This window comes from Pinus tabuliformis, chromosome 6 (genome assembly GCF_031772625.1).
Source record: "Pinus tabuliformis cultivar Carrire ecotype Pingquan chromosome 6, CPIR1, whole genome shotgun sequence".
Classification (NCBI taxonomy): Eukaryota; Viridiplantae; Streptophyta; class Pinopsida; order Pinales; family Pinaceae; genus Pinus; species Pinus tabuliformis.
This window is the reverse complement of record NC_142292.1, coordinates 1966484263-1966509450: the sequence shown is the minus strand read 5'-3', so window position 1 is coordinate 1966509450 and position 25188 is coordinate 1966484263. Positions and strand designations below refer to the sequence as shown.

Below are 25188 nucleotides of genomic sequence, written 5' to 3'. Positions count from 1 at the left end.
CTATATATAGGAGTCTAAGCGGTCATAATATAATTAGAGCCGACATAACAATAATAATGTACGGGCACAATAATAACAATAGTGAGCTTCTATGGAGCACAATAGTAACAATATGGGGACTACATCAGTACACCAATATAATAAGGGGGTTGTACTAATAACAATAAGGGGTTACACTAGTAATATAGGGGCCTAACAGAGATAAAGGATTCAAATCAAGGAGAGTTAGTTCAATGGTGTATATAGAATGCTGGAGAAAATTTGAAAGCATAAAGTACATGGTTAGAGCCATAATTTGCCAAGTTCATCAACAGGTTTGGTGTTGGTTCAAGTTCATGGAGCGAGTTCTTGGAGATGGATAGGAAGGGATCAAAATTTCCTTATTAAAAATGATAGGTGCTCTGGAATTCCTCATCACTTTAGTCTCAAAGCATGTTGAGATGATTATGTCTAAATCACAAGCCCATTAGAGATTTTAAACTAGAAAATGGGAATATTGGAGGTTAAACTGGACAAAATGCAACTTACGGCTGAAATGTTGAGTTTTCATGTGGATAATTTGGCTTAGGTAGAGGATACTAATATTGACAAGGCTCATAATGGTGCAGTTCAGGATATCTTACTACAGTTATATGGTAATTTTTCACAGCATAAGGAGAGTGGCTTTCGCTCCGTTGTTGGACAAGACTCCCCTCCTTCTTAGCTCAAGTAAGAAGCAAATGAAGTTCAGGTCACTTCTGCCATGAAGGATATGTTGTGGTTTAGTTATATGTTAGACTTATTTTGTTATGTTATACATGGAAAATTTTAGGGCCTAATATTCGCAGGTGGGCTAATTTTTCATGATTTTTCCACAAAATAGATTTGCCAATTTCCATTTTTTATAAAAATGTTTCACCCAAATTTTATAATATAATATTATTTTACCTTAAAAAATGCCAACATTATATAAAGAATATATATAAAATCGTTAAAAAGTTTGAATAATTTTACAAAATATCAATAAAATTTGTATAGTTTGCATATTAGGGACTAGTGAGATTCACCAATGTTTTTAAACTTCAATATAATTTTCTGTAATTAAAATTTTCCCTGGTTATACAAATATATAATGTTTGTAGGTGTGTTTTGGAGACTATATGAAGAAAATTAGTTCAAAACAATTGTCTGTAGTCTGGGTGTAAATTGTGTCAATCTTTCTTAGAGCTTTTAGACATCATCAAAAGAAATTTTGGTTCATGATGTACAAGGCTTTGGTCTTCAAACCAAAAGGCTTTAATATATAATCATTTCTTTAAAAATAATATATATATGTATATATAATGGTAAAGAAATTAAAAGAATCTTGTTACAAGGCCATAACCTTTACATATTTCATTCTTCCTTGTAGGTTTGAGATTAAGCATGGAGGCTCAATTCAAACCCTTAAGCAAGTTCCCCCATGAGATAAAAATTTCAGTCTCTTTCCAACTAATTTTTTTCAAAAACCTCAATATCTAGACACATTTACATTTCATATTTCACTACTTTTTCTTTTATTTAGTCTTACTTCTTGTTTTCCTTGGCGAAATACTTTTTCCTTTCTTCCCAAGTTGGGTCCAACCCATGTTTTCTGCTAATTGTAACGAATCATTCTTTAGCAAGTGAATGTTGTTATTTTTGAATTCTTCTTCATCCACGTGATATTCTCAAGAAGTTTCCTTTCTAGTCATATTCCTTGTGATTCAAGAGGAGATTCATTTTCCGTTGGGGTTTGGTACCTTTCCACTTTTACTGAGTTTGCAGGATCCTCACTGAAATATGTTTTTTCTTGATTAATTTTTGTTGCCTCTAGTGCATTTTCTTTGGCAGAATTTGCTTCTTGTTCAAATTTCGGTTCTTTCTGATCCTAAGCCTCTTCCTCTTTGTACACCATATAGTGATCACCCTGAGCTCCTTCCCACCATTTGGGTCTTTAAAAAAATTTCCGATCTTTGTCATTTCGTAAACGCTTGGGGAAATTCTTAATTACATGCCCCATTTCATAGCATGCTCTACACTGAAATGAAACATTTTCATAATCGAACTTTTGAACCCAAACATAGTTTGGAACCATCATATTAATCTCAGCAAGAAAGTCCTTGTTGAAGTCTATCTCCACACATATTCAAGCATAAGTAGTCGTATTAAAAAAATTTAGTTTATGGGTTACGACACTAAAACTTTCCTAACACATTCCCAATAGAGGACAGCGATGGAAGATTCCAAAGATGCAGGGGAAGGTTTGGAAGCCTTACCTAAATAGGAGTCATAGAGATTGATGTCGTAACTGGGTCAAAAGTGGGAGTGTATGGCATCATGAAGAGATCATGACTACCCCAAAACCATAAACTAGCTTCACAAATGGCCTTCTTGTCCTCAATAGTATCAAAAATAATAATAAAAAACCTCGTGCCATAGGGTAAATATTCATCTCATGCATAAAAAAAGGCTTCCATGCCTTAGAGGTCCATTTGCGTAGATCACTCACTCGCGGCCAATCCCCATTAAACTTGTAAACCAAAGCTTGCTTCAAAAAATGATTTTCGCTATTGAAAGCATCCTCATCCAAAAGAATATTGAAGGAAAGAACTTCCTGAACCACTAGAAGACCATATCCAAATTTCAACATGGAACAATATGAAACCAGCCAATCCTCATTAAACTTGTAAATCGAAGTTTGCTTCAAAAAATAATTTTGACTATTGAAAGCATCCTCATCCAAAGGAATATTGAAGGAAAGAACTTCTTGAACCACTATAAAACCTTATCTAAAGTTTAACATGAAACAATATGAAACCGAAGGAAAAATTGCTTGACCATCAACCATGCCTACAAAATAATTTGTCTCCTTCCCAAACCAATAAAATTCACCATTAATCAAACTAAAAAAATAAAATACATGAGTAAACACACACACACACACACACTATATATATATATATATATATATATATTAAAAAAACAATATTTTCATTTTTATAAATACATTATATATTTAATCAAATAAAAATAAATTCACCTTCGATATATATAATTAACGAAAGTTGTTAAAAAAAATAATGAATAAAAAAATTTTAAACCCCAATATTTTGAACCAATTTAACTTTTTATGACGGTATCGTATATAAGTTAACGAAAGTTGTTAAAAAAAATAATGAATAAAAAAATTTTAAACCCCAATATTTTGAACCAATTTAACTTTTTATGACGGTATCGTATATAAGTTGCAAATCAATTATTATTAAGCTTCTTTAATGATAATATGAAAATTTATATATGCAAGCACACAAAATTTCAATGATATAATCCTTTTATAAATTTAATTATTTAAAAATATCAAGTTGCAAATCCATTATTTTTAAGCTTCATTTATGATAATATAAAAATTCATATCTGTAAGAACACGAAATTTCAATGATATAATTTTTTTATAAATTTAATTATTTAAAAATATCAATGTTTTGGTAAATTTGGAAGGTATAAGAAAACAAAAAAATGTTCCAAGAAAGTTAGAAAACTACACTACATGCAAAAAGAATAAATAATGAAGATCAAAGAAGAAAGTAAACAGCCAGACCTTTAAGTGAAAAAAATTAATATCAAAATTCTTTATTTGAAAAATAATTTTATCTTCGCATACTAGTTTTATTATAATGCATGCTCATTCTTATTTTCCAGAATGATATGTTTTTTATAATATAATGAATTAATTGCAAAAGATTTCTTATTTCAATTTAAGATGGATGATGATTTGTTGTTTTTTTAATTGAGGGTGTAGATTGATTTTCAAAAGAATATGCTCAACATATGCTTAGTTTTAAAAGAATATGCTCAACATATGCTTAGTTTTAATGATTATCAAGAGTTGTAGTGTTTTACAGAGTTTGTTAGGTTGTATTGATTTTTAATAAATTTAAAAATTTAAATTCATGCCAAGTGACTCCCCAACGACCAATTTCTTAGGGATTTCAGATTATTCCAATTCTAATAAGCTCATCCATAATAAGTTCCTCATTATTATTTATGAAATTAATTTACATATAAGCACATTTTATTTAGCAAAATGGTCCGTTACTTTTAATAAATTTTAAAAAATTAGGTTCGTGCCAAGTGGCCGATCCCCCATCCCCAGCAATTTTCTAAGGATTTTAGATTATCCTAACACTAATAAATTCCTCTATGATAAGTTCCTCATTATTATTTATAACATTCATTTATATATTAGCAAATTTTATTTAGTAAAATGGTCAATTTTAAAATAAGATGTGTAATTCTTTCTTTTTTTTCTCAAGTTAAAGTTGACTCATAACTTTTTCATTTTATTTTAAATTTGGTTCTATTTTTATTTTAAATTTTATTGTATTTTAATGTAATTAATAAATGTTTTTTTTTTTTTTTTCCTTTCTATTTTGTTAATTTTTATTTGCAATTTAATTAAAAATAAAAATTTATAGTTATATAATTTACTTAATTTAATAATTTAAAATTATTCAAAATTGATAGGGTGTTTAGTCAAAGTATTTTATGGTGAAAAGATTACTAGTTTGAAATAATGTGAACAAAAATACTAAAAATTGATGTGGTCAAATCCAAGTATGATCTTCATATAATTTTGTGATTTTGATGACTTAGATATTTCTTGGTCTCAAATACTCAACCCACAAATTAAACTAATCTAATCAGTAATTTTAAAACTCACATTATTTAATTATTTAATTATTAATAATAATAAAATTACAATATTATTGGTACAAAATAATCCAGAAATACACTTTTATTTTTCGTAATTTAATTATCGTTTAATATTCGACCTTTCTGATGAATCATGCAACGTGTAGAAGCTGCCCGGATGCGCCATACCCTGCAAAAGCAAGCTGTCGAAATTCACAACGAAGTATACAATACTAGAAAACAAAAATATATGAGATGATGATGTGGTGGCACATGACAGGGTTCGAGTCCGGCCATGTGTCTTGGAGACCGCGAACGATTGGTGGCATATTTTCTGGGCTGGGCGATGTCCTGACTCCTGACGGGGGTCTCCTGCCCTCTTCGCCATTTCTGGTCACAGATTCTGTTGACATTGCGACTCCAGAGCGTCAGATCTGGCAGCCCCGCGTTAGAACGGCATACCACCGGGACTCGGATGAAGTCGTAAAACAATATAAATAATATAAATGGTATAATAGTTTAATAAGGTGATTTTTCTGGGTTTTTTAAACAATATCTTAACATCATTTTTGGGACCTGACAACTTTTTTTTTCGTTAAAAAAACAAATGTAGATGATATTTTTTTGCATTTAAATTATATTTTTAAATTAAAAAATAAATTATCTATAAACTGAAGTTGTGATATTAATCAAGAAAACATGTTTACATTGGCCATTCAAAAAGTTGTTACACCGGATTTTTTCTGCATTTACCATTTACAACTCACATCTCGAACACTAATACCACTAAAGAAAGACAGATATGTTCCATCTTTTTCTCAGCCAAGAATGAGCAAAAAGTAGAGCTGCTAATGCTAAAAGATTTAAACACCACACTAATACACATACCTCAATAGAGTATAACCACATCATGGATACTACCAAGTACAACAGGGAAAATAGCACACAGTCAAAAATATTCTATTATTCTTGAATGATAAATTACACACATATTTATACAATCAATAGTCTCAAGATAGGAATTCTATCTTAGACGTACAGTAGTGTGGTTGAGAGATTCTCTCAACCACACACTAAACTAGGAGAAACTAAATTCCTATTATGTAGGAACAAACTCCTCAAATGGAGAATTACAACCATAGACAAGTAGGAATTAATTATTTCTAACTCCCCCCCTTAATGACTACTTGTCATGATAGTCAAATCCACCACCATCAGGCGAATTGCATGTACAGAACCTCCAAAACACAATCTGCCACCCTCAAACAGACCACAACTTCTTCGATCTGCCTCCTCTCGCAAATCGTCAAATGAAGATGAGGATTCCCGCGGATCCCCTTGAGGGTGAATTGGCGCGATCTTTCCGTAAAATTCCGCACCAGTCTAGTATTTTGGCACGATGGCGTTATTAATGGCCTAATAGACGCGCCAGTTGCGCATCCTGGCGCGACTGTCAGCGCGAAAGCGCGCCAATCCCCTTCTACTCAGAAAATTAAAAATCATCTGAGTCCGAGCCAGGTGTTCTGCAGTCCACCTGCTCCTACGAGCACAAAGCTCCCGTGTACATGCAGCCACAAAGGCAAGCAGAGAAAGATTCACTCAACTTGTCAAACAACTCATTGACATCCATGATTCCAGCCACAAAGGCACCTCAAGCCACAGACACGATTCTGCCACAAAGGCAAGCACTTCAGCCACAAAGACTCTCTAGATGGTTTCTGGCTCACCACCAACCCTCACTTTACAATGACAAAAGATGGTTTCAGGCTGACCATAAACCATTACAAAGTGGTTTTAAGATCACCACGAACTTTCAGATGCCTTTAAAACTTGCATTTCATTCCATATTTTGGAGTTTCTAGGTACATATAACGACCATTACAACAACTGGACTTGCTTATAACATGCTAGGGAGTCTATTCCACAAACCACACTAATTCAAACAAACATCTACTTTGTTGTCCACCATAAATGTTGTTGCCGCTTCATTACTTCATCTTCTCCTACATTCTGGGCAGACTTATCTATTCAAATAACTTCTTGGAACTCTATGCTTAACCTGTCATTCGTTAGAGTTGCAAATTCTAACAAAATAACTCTGCCTACATTGAGTTAGCTAGGCTCAATAATATATAAACATGATTCCAAGAAAATACAACATAAACTCTTCAAATTTAATTTTTCTATCTCTGCCCATAGATGATTATTTTTTTTTTAAACATACCAACAGCCATTTTTCACCAACAATACCTATGAGTCTACTGATAAAGAAACAGATTGACGACTTTTCACCTGGACTCAATGCAGTGCGTTCAAACCCTAATGATCCAGATATAGGCACACAGCCACACGAAGAGAACACAATTTTCCCTTCAAGAGTAATGATCCAGGACTCCACAGTCCAATCCTCCGTCGCATTTCAATATCCACTCCCCTGGCAACATAATGCCACTTCCCCTGCTCACAGTATCAAGGCTTGGTAACTGCTTCCAAGCATGCTGTAGGAATTTACAGGGTAAGTTCCTCAGACAGAATACCAAAAGGACACCGCTCACAAACAGATCGCAGATCAATACACCAGTATTTTGACGTGGTTAAAACCCTCAAAGAGGGAAACAGTCCACGGCCTGAGCCAACGCGGCCACTTCAGGCAATTTATTAATAAAAGAATGAAAATTTACATATGTTTCTCTCATGCACGGATTACCCTACAAATGACCCTCCATGCGCTTTAAATAGAATTCATGGACCAATCGGGTGTCAAGCCACGGATCAAGTGTCGGTAATACCGAGGAGAGAATGAACCGTCGGATCACTACATATCGTGACTGTCGGATTGTAAGTTACAAAATGTACAACGGTAAAGAAACACACTTTACCTAACTCTATACCTAACTCTACATTAGACAAAGTTGTACTTAACTATTTCCTATGTGTCGGAATATCCTAACATCCCCCCTTAAGAACAACTTGGGATAGGATTGAAGGATTTACAAATATGACACAATAGGAGAAGGAAGGAGGCACTAGAGCCTATCCCCCCTTAGTGACAACTTCCTGAACTCCAACCAGAAATCGAAGTTTAGTGAACTTCGCCTCTGTGAGAGCCTTTGTAAAGATGTCTGGCACTTGATCATCTGTTGAACAATATTGCACTTCAAGAACATTGTCATGAATGAGCTTTCTGATGAAGTGCATGTGCAATTCAATGTGTTTGCTGCGCTGATGTTGGACTGGATCTTTGCATAGCTGAATGGCACTTTGATTTATCACACCAAAGTGTAGTCGGATGCTGCTGCTGAAAGCCAAACTCTGACAGGATCTGACGAAGCCTCAAGGCTTCCTTACTAGCTTCTACGGCACCACGATACTCTGCTTCTGCTGATGAAAGAGAAATGGCAGCTTGTTTCTTACAATCCCATGTAATAGGTCCTGAACCAAGAGTGAACACATAACCGGCAGTAGACTTCCGATCATCAGGGTCACCAGCCCAATTGGAATCAGTGAAACCAACCAATAGAGGAGCTGCTTCGGCACTGTAATGAATCCCAAACTGAACTGTACCTCGAACATAACGAAGTATTCTTTCAGCTGCTTTCCAATGACTTTCACGGGGGTTTTGCATGAACCGAGCAACAAGGCCAACAGCAAAGGAAAGGTCAGGACGAGTATGGGTTAGATACAAAAGTTTTCGTACAAGTTGACGGTATAAGGTAGCATCAACTTCAGGAGAATTACAAGTGACTGAAAGTTTGACTCCAGACTGAAAAGGAGAAGGGGCTGGCTTACAGTCTTCCATGTGAAAATGACATAGAATATCACAAGCATACTTGGATTGGGAAAGGGAAATACCCTCCTTGGATTGCAAGACTTGAAGACCGAGAAAATAGTGTAAGTGTCCTAAGTCTGTCATTTCAAATTTCCTTTTAAGGCTAGACTTCACATGGTTTATAAGGTTGGGATCACTACCAGTAAGGATAAGATCATCAACATAAAGAACAAGGATGATAAGAGAGTTGCCCACTTTCTTGGTGTAGACAGTATTGTTAGAATGACACCTAGAAAAGCCAGATTCTAAAAGAAAGCTATCCATTTTGGCATACCAAGCTCGAGGAGCTTGCTTGAGACCATAAAGGGATTTCTTAAGTCGACATACAAGGCTGGAGTCTGTTTGTATGAAGCCAATGGGTTGTTCCATATAGATTTCTTCATGCAAGTCCCCATGCAAGAAGGCAAGTTTAACATCCATCTGATGGACTTCCCATTTGAAAGAGGCAGCAAGGGAAAGAATAAGGCGGATAGAGTTCATTTTGGCAACAGGGGAGAAGGTTTCAGTATAGTCAATGCCTTCAACCTGTGAAAAACCTTTAGCAACAAGACGAGCTTTATGTTTATCAACTTTCCCATCTGGTCCATACTTGGTTCTGTAAACCCATTTGCATCTAACAAGTTTTCGTCCCTTTGGTAGAGGAACAAGATCCCATGTATCATTTGCCAATAATGAATGATATTCTTCATTCGTAGCTGCTTCCCAATCTGGATGGCCTGAAGCTTTTGCAAAGGTGTCAGGATCATAATTTACTGGAGCTTGAGCCAGTAAAGAAGAGGCTCTCTCGAACTAAGAACGTGTGCGTCGCTGATCTGTAGGATCACCGGCAAGATCACCTGCTGCATCTTGAGTAGCATGAACCCATTTCGGAAGCTTAGGAGCTGAAGGAGGATCCTGAGATGGTGGGGGAGGATTTTCATCCTCACTTTCATCATCTGAAGAAGAAATGTTTTCAAAAGTAGAAGAGATAGGGAGAGGTGGCACAACTGCCGAACTAGGCTCGCAGGCCGATATATTTTCATCAAATTTTACATCTCTTCTAATGATAACATTTTTGGACTTAAATGGAATAAGTCTATAGCCTTTGACATCTTCAGAATATCCAACAAAAGTACATTTTTCACTCTTAGGTTCTAAAGCTTTATGCTTTTCATCTAGAATATGGGCCCACGCTTCACTTCCAAAAACACGAAAGTGACTTACATCTGGTTTGATTGAGCTCCATGCTTCTTCTGGAGTGATATTCTTTAAAGCCTTAGTAGGAGTGCGATTTATTATGTAATTTTCACAGTTAATTGCTTCTACCCAAAAACTAAGACAAAGTCCTTTAGATTGTAGCATACAATTAGCCATTTCCTTTAAGGTGTGATTCTTCCTTTCAGCTACACCATTTTGTTGTGGAGTATATGGAACAGTATGTTGCATTTGAATTCCATTCTCAGTGCAATAGTTGATGAATGTGTTTTTAACATATTCTCTGCCATTATCAGATCTTAACTTAAGAATTTGATGTCCAGATTGTTTTTCAACAAAGGCCTTGAAGGCCAAAAAAGTGTTAAATACTTCACTCTTGAGTTTTAAGAAGTATACCCAAGTGCGTCTGGAGAAATCATCAATGAAAGTTAAGAAATACTTGCAGCCAGAGAATGACACAACTGGAGGAAGTGGACCACATAAATCACTATGCACAAGCTGTAAAGGGGCTGAGGCGTGCCAAGAGGCACGTTTTTCGAAACTGTCCCAATGATGTTTTCCGAGTACACATCCGGAACAAACACCACCTCTGCAAGATACCATAGGAAGACCTGTCACCATATTTTCTTTACATAGATGCTGAAGGGAGCGATAGTTTAAGTGACCAAATCGCTCATGCCAAAGTTTGCTCACTTCATCGTTATGAGCAACAAATACTAAGGGAAGATTTGATGACCCAAAGTTGTGAAACTTATACAACCTTGTAGAATCATCAGGAATGCTAGTAGCCAAAATCTGTTTAGGATCTCTTAAGTCTTTGATTACAACATCATGAGGTGAAAATTCAACGATTTTACCTTCACCTGAATGAGTTATCTGATATATAGATAGAAGGTTGCAGGATAAGGTTGGAACACATAATACATCATTAAACTGACCATTGTCTAGATGAACAGTTCCAGTCCCTACAACATTAAGAGATCTATCATCACCAACATATATATTTTTGGTGTTACAATCATTTAAAGAAGAAAACATGGCTTTGTTTTTGGCCATGTGATAAGAAGCTCCAGAATCAATGAGCCACTCATGAGAATGAGAAGAAGAAGATACATTTAATGCATAGCCAGACCGAGATGCTTGACAACCACATGCAGAAAGTGCCATTCCTGAAGATGAAGTTGAAGTTGAAGATTGCCCCAAATGGATGTTATGCTTCTTCATTTCTGCTTCCAAGGCTTCCATCTTCTTAAAGCATTTTGATTCTAAGTGGCCATCTCGATTACAAAAATTGCAATGTCTATCAGTCTTCTTCCCTTTGTTTTAATTTGTCTTATCATTTTGTTGAAATGATTTTTCATTTTGGGGCTGAAATTGCTTAGGACCATTGTTTGGTTTAGGACCATTCTTTTTAGGATATGACTTCTTAGGATTCTTTGAATTTGGTTGCTGCTGGGGGCTAACGCTTTCTTGGAAGAGTTTCCAAGATTAAGAAGACCAAGGTGTAAGAGTTTTTCTTGTTCTCTTATTAAAGAATCACAAAAGGAGTCAAAGGAAGGGGGCCTGTATTCTGTTCCTTGAGAAATGAAGGCTTCTCTTGTAAAATGGAAGGTGGAAACAAACACAGAGTAGGCTGGTCCCAACTTTGTAAGAATGGAATAGATAAGGTTACTATCTTCTTTCTTAACTTTAACACCTTCCAAAAGATATCTAAGGGTCTTGAACTTGGACAAGAAATCTTCAATGCAAGAAAAATTATTAGGGTCCAATGTAAGCAACTCATTTTCAAGTTGATGGGCTCTAATTTCATTTTTAATCCCAAAAACTTTATTGATTTGTTTCATTGCTTCATCAGGAGTATCAATTTCTGCAATATGGAATCTAAGATCTGGAGAAATAGACATCCCTATCAATCCACGTGCTTGATCTTGCCTATTTTCCCATTTAGCAGCCTTATCTTCATCCTTCGGTTTCTTTTCTTGGCCTGAGGCTATTTTGTAGAGACCTTTACTTCTAAGTAAATCCTCAATGTAAGCCAACCATTGGAAGTAGTTGGTGCTGTCAAGGGTAACTTGGTATTGACTTTCCATTTCAATGGAAACTGAAGCTAAAGATGCTGAAAATAAGTGTTCCAATGGATAGATCTCGAAAAATTAGGCTGGTTTAAAAAAAACAGCTCTGAAAACGGCTTCCGGATGAAGAAGTTATGGCTTTTTGAAAAAACGTTGTTGAAGTTGCCGACGAAGTGCGGGAATGTGCGGAAATTTAAAGTCCGCCCCCACAAAATAGAGACTTGAACCCAAGACCTCTACTCTCTTAAAATAGCTTTGAACCAATTGATCTATACAAAAAATTTGAGAGAGAGAGAGAGAGAGAGAGAGAGAGAGAGAGAGGGGGGTGCTTTGGGTTGCGTGCTTGCTTTGAGAAAGCTCTTTTTCCCTACAAAACAAAAAACACAAAACCCAACACGGACATGCAAAGAAAACGAACCTTATGGCTCAAAGTTAGCTTTAGCCGAAAAACTAAATATTTTCAAAAATGAACCTTGCGGCTCAAAGTTAGCTTTGGCCGGAAACTAAATATTTTCCTCAATGTTTCTGATTTTCCGAGATCACCCTAAGGCGCAGGGAAAAGAGCATACGCATGAGAAAAATCATTCCTTTCTGTTTCTGATTTGCCTAGATCGCACAGAGTCGCAGGGCAAAGAGCATACGCAGAAATGAAAGGTATAGATCTGGTAATGAAAAGGCCAAATAAACCGAAACCGAAATAAACAAAGAGAAAATAACAATAAACTGCAAGTAAACACTGTATACCTCCAGATCTAAAAAATGACGCAGCTAGGGCTACCGGAAACCTTTTCGCGTGAAACGAAAGGGGTTCCTCACTGGAACAGATGCTTCCAACACAACAGAGCAGTACTCTCGGCCCGAAAGCAGTCAGAAACAACAGATCTAGGAAACGGCAGTCGGATGCAGTTCTACCGACTTCAGATTTGGATCACCAACGGACGCGGCCCTCAAATAGCTCTGATACCATGTAGGAATTTACAGGGTAAGTTCCTCAGGCAGAATACCAAAAGGACACCGCTCACAAACAGATCGCAGATCAATACACCAGTATTTTGACGTGGTTAAAACCCTCAAAGAGGGAAACAGTCCACGGCCTGAGCCAACGCGGCCACTTCAGGCAATTTATTAATAAAAGAATGAAAATTTACATATGTTTCTCTCATGCACGGATTACCCTACAAATGACCCTCCATGCGCTTTAAATAGAATTCATGGACCAATCGGGTGTCAAGCCACGGATCAAGTGTCGGTAATACTGAGGAGAGAATGAACCGTCAGATCACTACATATCGTGACCGTCGGATTGTAAGTTACAAAATGTACAATGGTAAAGAAACACACTTTACCTAACTCTATACCTAACTCTACATTAGACCAAGTTGTACTTAACTATTTCCTATGTGTCGGAATATCCTAACACATGCTGCCTCATACTCGCTGACGTACTGCAACAACTAAGATCCATTATCCAGCTAATCTCCTTGCAATTGAACATGCAGGCTTGTCTCAACAATCTATACATTGGACACATACAAACTTGATCATCCTCCAATTTTTGACGTAACTGTCATGTCTTCTCATATCTAGTAATAAATCATTCCTGCAAATAGATTTGTCTATTGTTGGAATGGCAAATTCCAACATAGATTTACACTGGTGACACTAGTTTGCCAGGCTAAATGTCACAATAATCTAATTCTTTTAACTAGATTTACATAAATGCATTTACATGTTAAGTTGATCAGTTCTCAACATGAAGCAGAATAACTTACGAAGACAATTTATTTCATCAAAGGAGATATGTTGAAACTTTTAGTTTCATCTTTACCCAATATAGAAACATAATCACATCAAGGCTTCTGCACCTGCAGAAGACCCAACAAACCTCCATACATAGACTCCATCGGTCCACACCATTGGAAATCCAATCCTCTTTCGCTTGCAACTCGACATAAAATTCACAAGCAATTATGGATTTGTTTTTAATATGCCCAAGCATAAACTACTTTTACTTAGCTGGAACTCTTGCAGAAACTTGCTTTGAACCAACCCGTCGCCCTGCATGACTTGTAGCTACACCACAGAAAACGATGCATGTCATGGTTCCCAAAAAAATACTGGAGATCCGCAATCGAAATACTGCTTCCCATCACAGCCTGCCATCACCACATGCAACATGTTTCCATGTTTCTTCTCTTATCCAGGCCATCATAAATCAGCATGACTCGTTCTGTGTAGCCTTTTCCCTAGCGATACAAGTCGCAACGGGATGATTAGACATCGTATGCTGCAATTTCACGACCATAATAATCTGCTAAAATTGCCAGCTCAATGGCACCACCCCATTTTTCAGAATCCAGTATCCATGCACAATACTCTTCATTTGGCTTTCCCAAGAATGCCTCATTATAATGCACAGTATCACTTCCAACTGCTGTGGCAATTACCTGTCTCAATTCTGAAGATTTGTTCTTGTCGTTTTCCATTACATAACCGACTGCATTGAAGAGACAGCTGTTGTCTGCTGGAATGACTCTTTTCACAACCACTCCTTCATCCATTTTTTAAAAAAATAATCCTGAAAGCACAGGAGCCAAAAAAATTCAGAATGGTAATTCACAAACAATATTGAGCATGGGCGCTTACATCTCTTGCGCTTCCACTTCCAACTCTATACATTTCATTGAATCCTCTACCTACTGGAATGTTGCGGGAATATATAGCGGAGCATCTAGGTTCAAACAGGAACCTCCTCTCAAGGCAAGAGAGCCATAGATTTCTTCAAACGATAAATCGACTACGGCCTTGCTGCCACGTGATCTCTATTGCGACCACCTACAACCTCGACCAACAGCTCTTCAGGCTCAGCCACCCTAACTACGAGCTTGTGCACAGATCAGCTCACCACGTTCTGGTTTGCACGCGGCAGGACCACAGTCTTATAGCCCTCCGCACCGCACTGTACATAACATCCAGCCAGGACACCGGCAATGCCAAAGCGAGGGAGCTCATCTGCCGAGATATCAATTAAATCACTGCAAAAATAAATGAACTCCACAGTCCTCCAACCATTCGACTCATCGCCCCAAATCAATGATGATGAGTCCACACTCCGCAAAAAAAAAAATCCACCATTCTGCACTCGTTATTTCTCCACATATGATGTGTTTTACAAGTTTGCCCTTCAATCCCAACAGAAGTCAAACAATGTAGTATATCTCACCAGTTTTCTACAACAGGCTCAACAAACAGCGACTACATTAACAAACAGCGAGTCGATCTAACTCATATTCGTAGTGGGGGAATTTCACTGAAGGATTCATACGGGGTCACAGCATTTCTCTTTTCCAAACCGGTTGAACTAAAGGTCGCGCCACCCCCTTGGCTATTTCGGTGAGAGCGTTCATGAACTGAACGAAGCCACCAGCATTACTCACCCTGTGATTGACACGCATGGCAAATATGAAACCTCTGCCTCTCAAGCGCGTCCCCTGAATATGAATGACACGTATGCAATCCTCTGGAATTCTACAGCACCAGAACCAAAGTCTACAGCACTAGAACCAAAGTCTCGCCAGACGCACCAATAATCACGCAGATCCGATCAGATTTAGGCTCAGCCTTCCATCTCCTTCAACCACGAGAGGAAGAAAAAAAAAGGAATTTCTCTGTCGAATTCCTCTGCACTTTCCACGCAGCTGCACTTTCGCCTTTCATTCGCGGTCCAGCTCCACGTAGTTAACGCAGCAGCGAGTATTCAAGCAGTTGCTCCTCGGGTAGGGAGCGCTCCTCAGATGGAAAAACCCAAAACAAAATAAACTGCAAACAAACTCTTTATCTACTATTTCCCTCAGCCCATGAGGGGCCGAGGCCCAGGCCCTTACGAGCTCTGAAGCTCTGATACCAAGATAAAATAGCACACACTCAAAAATATTCTATTATTCTTGAATGAGAAATTACATACATATTTATACAATCAATAGTCTCAAGATAGGAATTCTATCTTAGACGTACAGTAGTGTGGTTGAGAGATTCTCTCAACCACACACTAAACTAGGAGAAACTAAATTCCTATTATGTAGGAACAAACTCCTCAAATGGAGAATTACAACCATAGACAAGTAGGAATTAATTATTTCTAACTACAACAAAATATGTAACATGAGAAACCAAAAATAATACCACAACAAACAGATCCACAATTGAAGCTGAGAACTAAAGAAGTAAGGTCATCCAAAATTGCAGCAAAATTTGTGCCCAGAACACACTACTTGATAACCATACCAACTGGAACAATAGTAACATGACTAAGGCAAACCAACATAATCAACAAGAACTGTTAAATAGGTAATTCTCCGGATTAATTTTTGGTCAATTTGGGTAGTTATTGGAGTCCAAAAACTCTCAGGAACTAATTCAATTGTTTCCTATATGTATTTATATGTACAACAGGTACATAATTCTTTGAGATTGATTAATATACATTTGATTTGGTTTCCGATTTCGTGTGTTCTACGTTGTATCGGAGCGGATTATTCATCCACCCTATTGAGTCGAGCTGTGCGCTCGTTGTTTTGGCATGCTGTGGTTGGTGTAAGGGGAAATCTGGGAAACTAAAAAATAGTTTTTGATTGGTTCCATCCCTAACTAATGTTGAGATCGTATAATAGACGCTACTTATTGAAGTTGTGCATCAGATCATGAAATGCCTAGTTCGGAGTTAATGGTTGTTTGATAGGATGTTTATTACAATTTTTGTAAAGGAGAGACTCGTCACCACTATTTGCAGTCACGCGAAATTTATAGTGGGTTCATTGACGTGTGACTGTAGATTAAGAAAATGAAGACAAATATATAAAAGGTATGCTAGATTATGATGATGATGATAGTGGTTACCATCCACTGAGACCAAATTGGTCTATCGGACCTATAATATTTTTAATTTTTAATTGTCTGGCTCCTCATCTTTCTTGGCAAGATTGGTGTTGTAGCTCTCTTTTTTTTCTCTACGGTCTTCCAACTTCCTTTATCTTGCATCTCCTTCATCTCTTTTGGTTCTTGAGACAATGGTGTCTTAGCTTCGCGATCAATTGTGTTTGTCCTTTTGAAGATAGTCGGAGAAGAAGTTTGGTCTAGGAGATTTGCTTTGTTGCTAAATGAAGATTTATTTTGCACGATATTCGAATCCTCATAACTGTTGATACTTGAGGGGTTGTCGAGTGCACTTTTTTGTTGTTGGGCAGGGCTTTCTCCATGCTTGTCTTGAGAGTTGTTTCTGTCTTGCCCAATTTCTTGTGATTCAGAGTTTTCTCTAGAGTATTCTTCTTTGATGACAGTGTAGTGTTCTTTTTGTGCTCCTTCCCACCAAGTAGATCTGTGGTGGTTTTTTTTACCAGGATTTTTCTGGGAGGCTTTTGGGCAATTTTTGGCTAGATGGCCTGTCTCAAAGTAGGATCGACATCGGAAGAGGACACTTTCATAATCGAGTTTCTGGTTCCACACATAATCTTTACTTGTTAGGTTTATTTCTGTTGGGAATCCGGCACTGAAGTCCATTTCCACACAAATGCGTGCATAGGTGGTTCTGGCATATTCCTCTGTTTCTGGACACCTGTAGTAAAATTTCCCAATTGCATTTCCAATGGCTTTTAGCGAGGAGAGATTCCAGAGATGCAAGGGTAGGCTTGGCAATCTCACCCAAACTGGTGCTGAGGTTATCACTGCTATTGAGGGATCGAATGATGGGTTCCATGGCTTCATGAATAGGCCTGATTTTTCCCAAAACCAAGGGCCGGAATCCAGAATACATTGTCTGCTTTCAGGATTTTCAAAATCTACTATAAAGAAGCCCCTAGCACAGGGGTAGATATTAATTTATTCAGAAATGACAAGCTTCCATACCTCCCAGATCCAATTGTGGAGAGCTGTTAGTCGCGGCCAAAAACCATTGAACCGACAAATTAGGGCACTTTCAGAAAACTTCAAAGCCTCATCGAGTGAGGCCTGGACCACCTGGACAGTGGGTGTTGGGGCTTCACTAACAATATGGGCAGGAGCTTGCCCTCCAGGAGCTGACGGCACTGAGCCAGCAGCTATTTTCGCGAAGCTGGGAGCCATATTTTACTTGCCTGTAGAACCCAGCCATAGAGGAATAAGGCAAAAGATTAGATCTAGATCTAGTCGGAAAAGATTAGATCTAGATCTAGAACGCTGCCCCAGAGTTAGATCTAGATCTAGCTATAGAGGATTAGAACCCAGCCGCAGAGAAATAGCGCAGAATATTAGATCTGCAATCACAAACAGTAGCAGAAACGAACTCGGGAACAAGACAACCCAGCCGTTAACTACTTGGTTTGTTAAATTTTGACCATGTGTTACCCACTTTAATTATACCAATCCAATTATTCCAGCTTAAACCCAGCACTACATTAAACCCAGCATTACGTCAGACCGGACAGACTGCAAATGGAAGCCGTGAAATCATCAATGGAGGAAGAGAACTCAGCTGAGCTCACTGCAGTGGACGCTGGACCAAACCCGAACCCTAATCCCAGCACCCCCGATGGCCAGGCTGAAGAACTTTAGAACCTCAAACGAAAGCGCAGCGAAGAGGCTGCCCCAGACCCCTTCTGGAAAACCAGTCTCTGTTCATATTTCAGGCGCCGATCACAGGATTGCAGGCACGGTGATAACTGCAGGTATGCCCACAGCGAACAGGAGCCGCAGGAGCCAAAGATCGAAAGCCACTAAAGCAATCTGCAGGCGATCTAGAGCCGCAGAAGAGGCGATCTGGAACTATGTAAGTAATCAAAACTAACCGCAGAAGAGGCGATCTATATTTTGATGTAGACAATAATAATAGAGTGGAAGTGTGGTAGTTGATCTGTATACTACTATTTTATTTGGGGTTTTGTGTGACCTTCGACTGGGATTTGATATGCCCTGCATCTCCCCTCGTAGTGAACTTATCTAACTTTATGCTATGATACTCCTCCCTTTGATTTCGAGCTTGACGTATCTTGACCCTTTATCATTGCTTGCATATTTGAAGTGGAGTTTAATATAGTTCGATGCTGAAGAACAATGATAAGAAAGATGTTGCAGTGGTTGTTGGAATTAATCTCTGTTGTGATCTGTTTGAATACCAAATAAATACCTTGTGATTTGAATTTTTTACTGAGCCTGCGCTTTCAGAAAACCAAGCGCTTAGGAGGAAATGCATTGTTCCTTGGAGCTTTTGAGAATAGCTATGTGATTTAAAGAAATTGGAATCTCACAATCTAATTTTTTTTTGTTTATCTGAACTATTCACCATTTTTCATTAAAGATTCAATATAGTTGCTCGAATTCAGTTAAGGCCATCACCATCATTTGGCAGTCGTTACTTGGTGTTTTGAATGGTCTAGCGTCCCTGCAAGGGGGTAGTAGGCCATCCATCTCTCCATTCCCTCCAAATGTCAAATCCTGCGACGAGAGGTACTGTGGAATCCCATAATTAGGCCCTCGAGTGGGGCTTACCATAGTAAAAAAAAAACGTCAAGCCATTCATCCATAGAGAAAACAAACACAAATAAGACGAGAAGCATCAGGAGAGGAGCAACGAGTGATGTTTTCATCTCAATTCATTGTGAAACAAATTCATGTAAATGCAAAGTGCCAACCAAGAGTAGTGAAATAGAGGGTTGACTGTCGAGCAAGTGAAATAGAGGGTTGACTGTGGAGGAGATTATGTTCGAGGTTAGATAAGTGCTTAACAGAATGCCACAGTTATTTCTAAATTGTCGAGTGAACTTGGAATTTCAAAGTTGTTATTTTTGAAGCCGCGTTGCACTGCACAGGGATTTGACATCAGGTTTTGATATCGTTAAATTATAAAATTTATGAAATATAAAATCAAACAAGGGAAAAAGATGTAGTGGTTAAGAAAGATACACGGTATACTAAAGCTCAATTCAAAACCTTGTAAAGATAATTTTGGGAGATTTTTTTTTGTAGGTTGTGAACATGATTTCGGTTTTCATGAGTTATTTGATAAATTTGCAACTCATGCATATAGATATAAATCACAACAAATTTGAGTTTTTTTGGTGTTCATTGTATGGAGTAAAGATAAAAGTTCCTAATTGTCTATTTGTAGCGATCTTTTTATTTTTGAATTTTCATTATAAATGGGTGCATTCTCGGTGGTAGCTGAAACCCTTTTCAAAATTTATTGCAAGTGTTTCCAATAGTGAACTGGAGAAAATGGCCCGAGTCGATAATTTATTACAGTTTTTGAACAACTTAATGTCATACACTATTCATAATAGTGTCCAAGTCAGCAAGGACACACTTTCTCACATCCACTCCTGTTTGCAAAATACGAAAAGAAAAATTGAATTTTTGGAGCTAGAATCCCAGTTTCAACGAGAAGAACTACAAAAGAAGAATTCTGAACCTGTTTTTGTTCAAAATAATAGTTTGTTTGAGCTTGATCATCAGTCATAAAATAATCAGAGTAATGCAGTGGTTTCAAAAGGAAATGCAACTGAAAGTTCTTATGAGAAGCTTGATATTCCCAAAACTTTCATAAGGCCATGGGAAGAGATTAGACACAATAAACACAGAATTGGTTTGGGTTACAAAGAGGATATTTTGGATGTATCTTTTCACATACCAGATTTTGCTAAACCGATACAATTCTGAAGTGCTGGTTTTCTGGACAGTGTTGTTCCAAAACAAGTTGATAGATGCCAACAATTTAACAGAATTGAACATATGAAAGATCGGTTGTTTGATCTTCACCCATGTGAGCATTGCGGAAAGAGAAATCATCATACCCATAGATGTTCCAGAAAGAAGTCTACTCCAAGAGAGAAGGTAAATTTCGGATGGATTGCTTCTTAGGATTGGACCAAAACAGCCAAAAAGATTTACAGGGCATATCTAAGAATATGTTCCAAAGTGATGACTAGCCTTGCAATGATGAAGAGTACTTCTCATGCTATATCCAACAAGGGGGGAATAATTGATGGTCTGCAACATGTATGAGTTCGACATGTCAAGCGAGCTTGAGGCAGAGTCAAACTGATCGAGTTGATTGAGAACTTCCATGTTTGGAATTGTTTGAAGAACTGTTGTGATAGTTCCAAAGTTTGTGGTCACCTTAAAACCACATTTTCAGTTTTTTTGAGAACCACTATGAAGGCTCCAGAGTTGGTGTTGGTTGAGACCTTGAGTTCTCCCATATTGGTTTGTGGTCATCCTTAAAAGCCATTTTCTGAGATACATTTAGCTCTTGGCTGAGATGCATTTTTTCATTTTGAGCTCTCGTTCTTGGACTTTGGTATATCCCTTTAGATTAAGGGGGGACTGTTAGATAGCTAATCCTCAGGATTAACCTTGGTTCAGTTTGGGTAGTTATTGAAGTCCAAGAACTCTCAGGAACTAATTCAAATGTTTCCTATATGTATTTATATGTACAACATGTACATAATTCTTTGAGATTGATTAATATACATTTGATTTGGTTTTTAGTTTCGTGTGTTCTACAAGAACAACCCTTTGCAACACTAATCATTCTCCGAGAAACGAATTGTGTCAAGTACTTGAGAAATGGAACCTGGGGGATTCGTAAGATCTCCACTCTCAGAAGAATCACTCACTATGTAACCCTCTAAGCGAGGAAAATGAGAATCAAGGTTTTCTAGGCAAAACCTTTGATTACAAAGAATTTCTTAAACATCTCCGAAGGACGAGAAGACATTATAATTCTCAGCCCGCTGATTTTTTAAGACCAATTTCAACAAGGTTAGAATTTGTTGATGCAAAGCTAGTGAATTTTAAAAAAAATCTTCCTACTCCAACAAAGACCACGACCATGAATCCTCTTTGAAACATCTTCAAATAGCTTGAATCTAATGGGTTTGTTGTCCCATGCCATCTTGAGATTCCAACACTCAAATCTCCTTTCTCGATTTTAGTAGAGTAGGATTAAAGTATGTAGCTACGGAGTCATAGGAAAAGGGTTTGACCCTCCTCTACCCTAGAGAAGCATTTCTAACTCCTCTCCACTTACAGCTCATTTATTGTTGAGGAGGCATCAATGTTGAGGAGAAGGAATACTCTGAATAGCCATGACCTGCAAAAGCATAAGAGTAAGGACAAAACGCACCAGGTTGACACCTAGACCCTAATACCACTATCTCGTTTCCAAACCTCCTTACAAATGAATTAGAGCCCACCAAATTTATAGGAGAGACAAATGGAGACTCACCTCCTTCGAATGACACCTCACAACCTATCACCATGAAACATACAAATTTTCCCAAGTGTATCACGAAATATCAGGTACTATACTCAGACAAAGTTATGCAAATAATTACTAGGTACCGAGTAGAAATCTATAGGGCTTCAATGAAAAAAATGACTAATTCTCATAACACATGAAACTTCATAACTCAGGACATCCCAAAAATATGAAATATGAGAACAAATACCCTAGAGAAACAAAATGGCCCAATGACATCTAAAGACAACTAAGAAACGCATAATGGTAGACAAGAGAACTATCCCCAACAACATAAGCCACTTGAGGAATTTGAAAATTCTAAAATGCAACAACCCCGTGACAAACGAATGAAAAGAAACACAAGAGTGAATAGATAGAACCCTCACCAACACATCACAGAGCCTAAAGCGAGGACAAACTCCAACACAATTGAATCTCATAAAATCCAAATTCATTCTATCCACATAACAAACTAGCAGCCAGTAAAGGGAGGTCGAGGTCTGACCCTCACATCTTCTTAGGCATGCGCCTATAGACACCAAAAATGCCAACATACCGCACATTTAAAGAATCCTCCACTTCATGATGTCAACAATAAGCCTACATGTTGCATTGAAAGCGCTTAATCCATGCCCCTCCAAACCTTTAATGCCTTTAATGCATAGTGCAATTTGGAGGTGGCACGAAAAGCCCTCAAATTCCCATCTCATCAATATTATTAATATTAACACCCCATATGGGGCTTAAGGAATAATAATTTAATAATGTGGTTTTTTATTTTTTTATCAAAATAGGGTAACATCATCCTAGTAGTCTTTGTAAGATAATAGTCTTTTATCATTTAAGTTGCATTTTTAATGTTGAAATGGATTAACATTTTGAAAAAAGATTGAGACATCCATTTTGTATAAACAAATTATAATTACGCCATAAGGCGTTCCATTTTGAAATCAACTCCCCCAACTGCCACCATGTATTTGTCTGAACCATTTGAACAAATGTAAGATGATTGAAAAGTTCCAGACCCTTGGATTAATAGTTAGGATAAGAAAAAACCTAATAGTTAGTTTAAGTTAGTTTCTTATGTTTGTTTCCGCACCGTTTTTCCTGTTGCACAGAATTGCCTCAAATCTTGTTATTAATTCTAAGCCCCATATTGGTCTTTCATTCTCAAATTCAGGAGCTGCTGAGATTAAGAATATTGTTCCATTCCAGATGAATAACAATGATATCACCCCATTTGAAAGGCCTCGCCTGTTAGAGAGAAAATTGTTTTCCAAGTCGCAGCCTGAAGGAGATGGTGCAGTTGTTAGACGAAGCATTGGATTGTTACAGGTGTTGTTTTCGCAATTGTGGCTATTGGATTGTTCATTATGTCCAAAAAAATGGTTCCACTTCTACTGCCTCTGCAAGGAAAAAATCTCGACAATTTTGATAATTGGAGTTGCTGCTGCAGGTGTCGTCTTCACAATCGAGGCAGTTGCATTGTTCATTGTGGCCAGCAAATACTTTCGGCGTGGTGATCAGAAAATTCCAGAAGTGAAACTAGCCTGTAAGATTGAAGGCCATTTTATTCATCCAGATAGTATCCACAGGCTAAGGATTGACTTTGAAAAGGGTGTTGAATCCACTCTGGATCTGGAAAATGTCTTCCTAAAGAACAAGTTTAGTACCTATTACAAAGCTGTCATGCCTTCTGGCATTAGTTATTCAGTGAAGAAGCTCAACTGGAGTGACAAAATTTTCAAATATGGAAGCTACCGAAAGCTTGGTGCATAACTGGAGAAGCAGGGGAAGCTAAGGCATCCCAACATCCTGACACCCTTGGAACATGTTCTAGACATAGATTCTGCTTACCTTTTCTACGAATATGTTCATAAAGGCAACCTCTCAGAATTCCTTCACACTAGTAATGTTTCTGTATTGGATTGGCCATCTCGTTGCAGCATTACCATAGGTGTAGCACAAGGTTTGGCTTTTCTACATGGGTGTCAACATCCAATCTTCCACCTTGATCTCACTGCCAAAAACATTCTCCTGAAGTCTTTAACAGAGCCACAAATAGGTGATATTGAGCTTTGCAAGATTGTTGATCCTTCCAAGAGAACATGAAGTATTTCTACAATTGCTGGTTCAGTTGGATACGTCCCTCCAGGTATCCTCTAGCTACTTATTTGTGCCAAAACAGTAAATGTTGCAGAACATAGTGTTTTATAGTTATTTCTAGCTATGTAAGATAGACCATACTGCAAAATTTCTCACATAGCTCATTATGATTGTAGAGATGCTTTAGTAAATAGAAGTTATGACTGTCAAATTATTGAAGCCAACAGGATGTATAGGAATGTCTTATACAAAAGTTCTTTCTTACTAAGGGTTTTGACCTGGTTTTTTTATTTTTATTTTTTTATATCTTTTAAAGCATGGATATCACATTGCGACTTTTTCATCAGTGAGTTATGTTCTCAAGATGCAGATTAGGACTTGTAAAGTTCAATATTTGTATAATTCATAGTTTATCCTTGTCTAGTACAATAGCCAAATTTCTTTTGGGTATTTGAAAATTCTCCATATTTTCATTATGGGCTATAAGTTGTTGCATATTAGTTGTTTTAGTCAAAGTTTTGATTAAAAGGAGATAGGTCAATTTTTACACACCAATGAAACAAGATTGAGTAGATTCGGGCAGTCAAATCGACCCAGCTCTGAAACAAATGTGAGTTTTTCTGTTTGGACCAAACTTGGTCAAATCTTGTCAAAATGTGTGATTTTGACTTATTAACTCATTCAGTTTGATGGAATTTCACCTTCTTGGTAGATTTTAATAGTATTTGCCTATTTAAGTATAGATTTTTTACCAGCCAAATTTTTCCTGAGTTTCTCTCGAGTCTAAGTCATACTCTTCCTCTTAAGCTTTGTTGAGTGGCTTCCAGGTCTACTGAAATATGATCCCTTGTCTCAATTCAAACACATGGCTTGTCTCAATTTTTTCCTTCCTTTGATGATTCTCCTTTATGTAATATGTGTTGTATACTAAATTTTTTTACTTCATTTTAGATTTTCCTCAAAAGATAGATCAATGCCTTAGAAATAAGTCTCTTTGAGGGGGCGACCTCCTTTACATTACACAA

At 37.4% G+C, this 25188-nt stretch overlaps 2 pseudogenes; one reads left to right on the top strand and one right to left on the bottom strand.

Moving 5' to 3' along the window:
• Positions 1-14031: 14031 nt before the first annotated feature.
• On the bottom strand, positions 14032-14358 carry LOC149267055 (OVARIAN TUMOR DOMAIN-containing deubiquitinating enzyme 2 pseudogene; annotated as a pseudogene).
• A 3991-nt stretch (positions 14359-18349) lies between these two features.
• On the top strand, positions 18350-24274 carry LOC149267054 (leucine-rich repeat receptor-like tyrosine-protein kinase PXC3; annotated as a pseudogene).
• Positions 24275-25188: the final 914 nt, after the last annotated feature.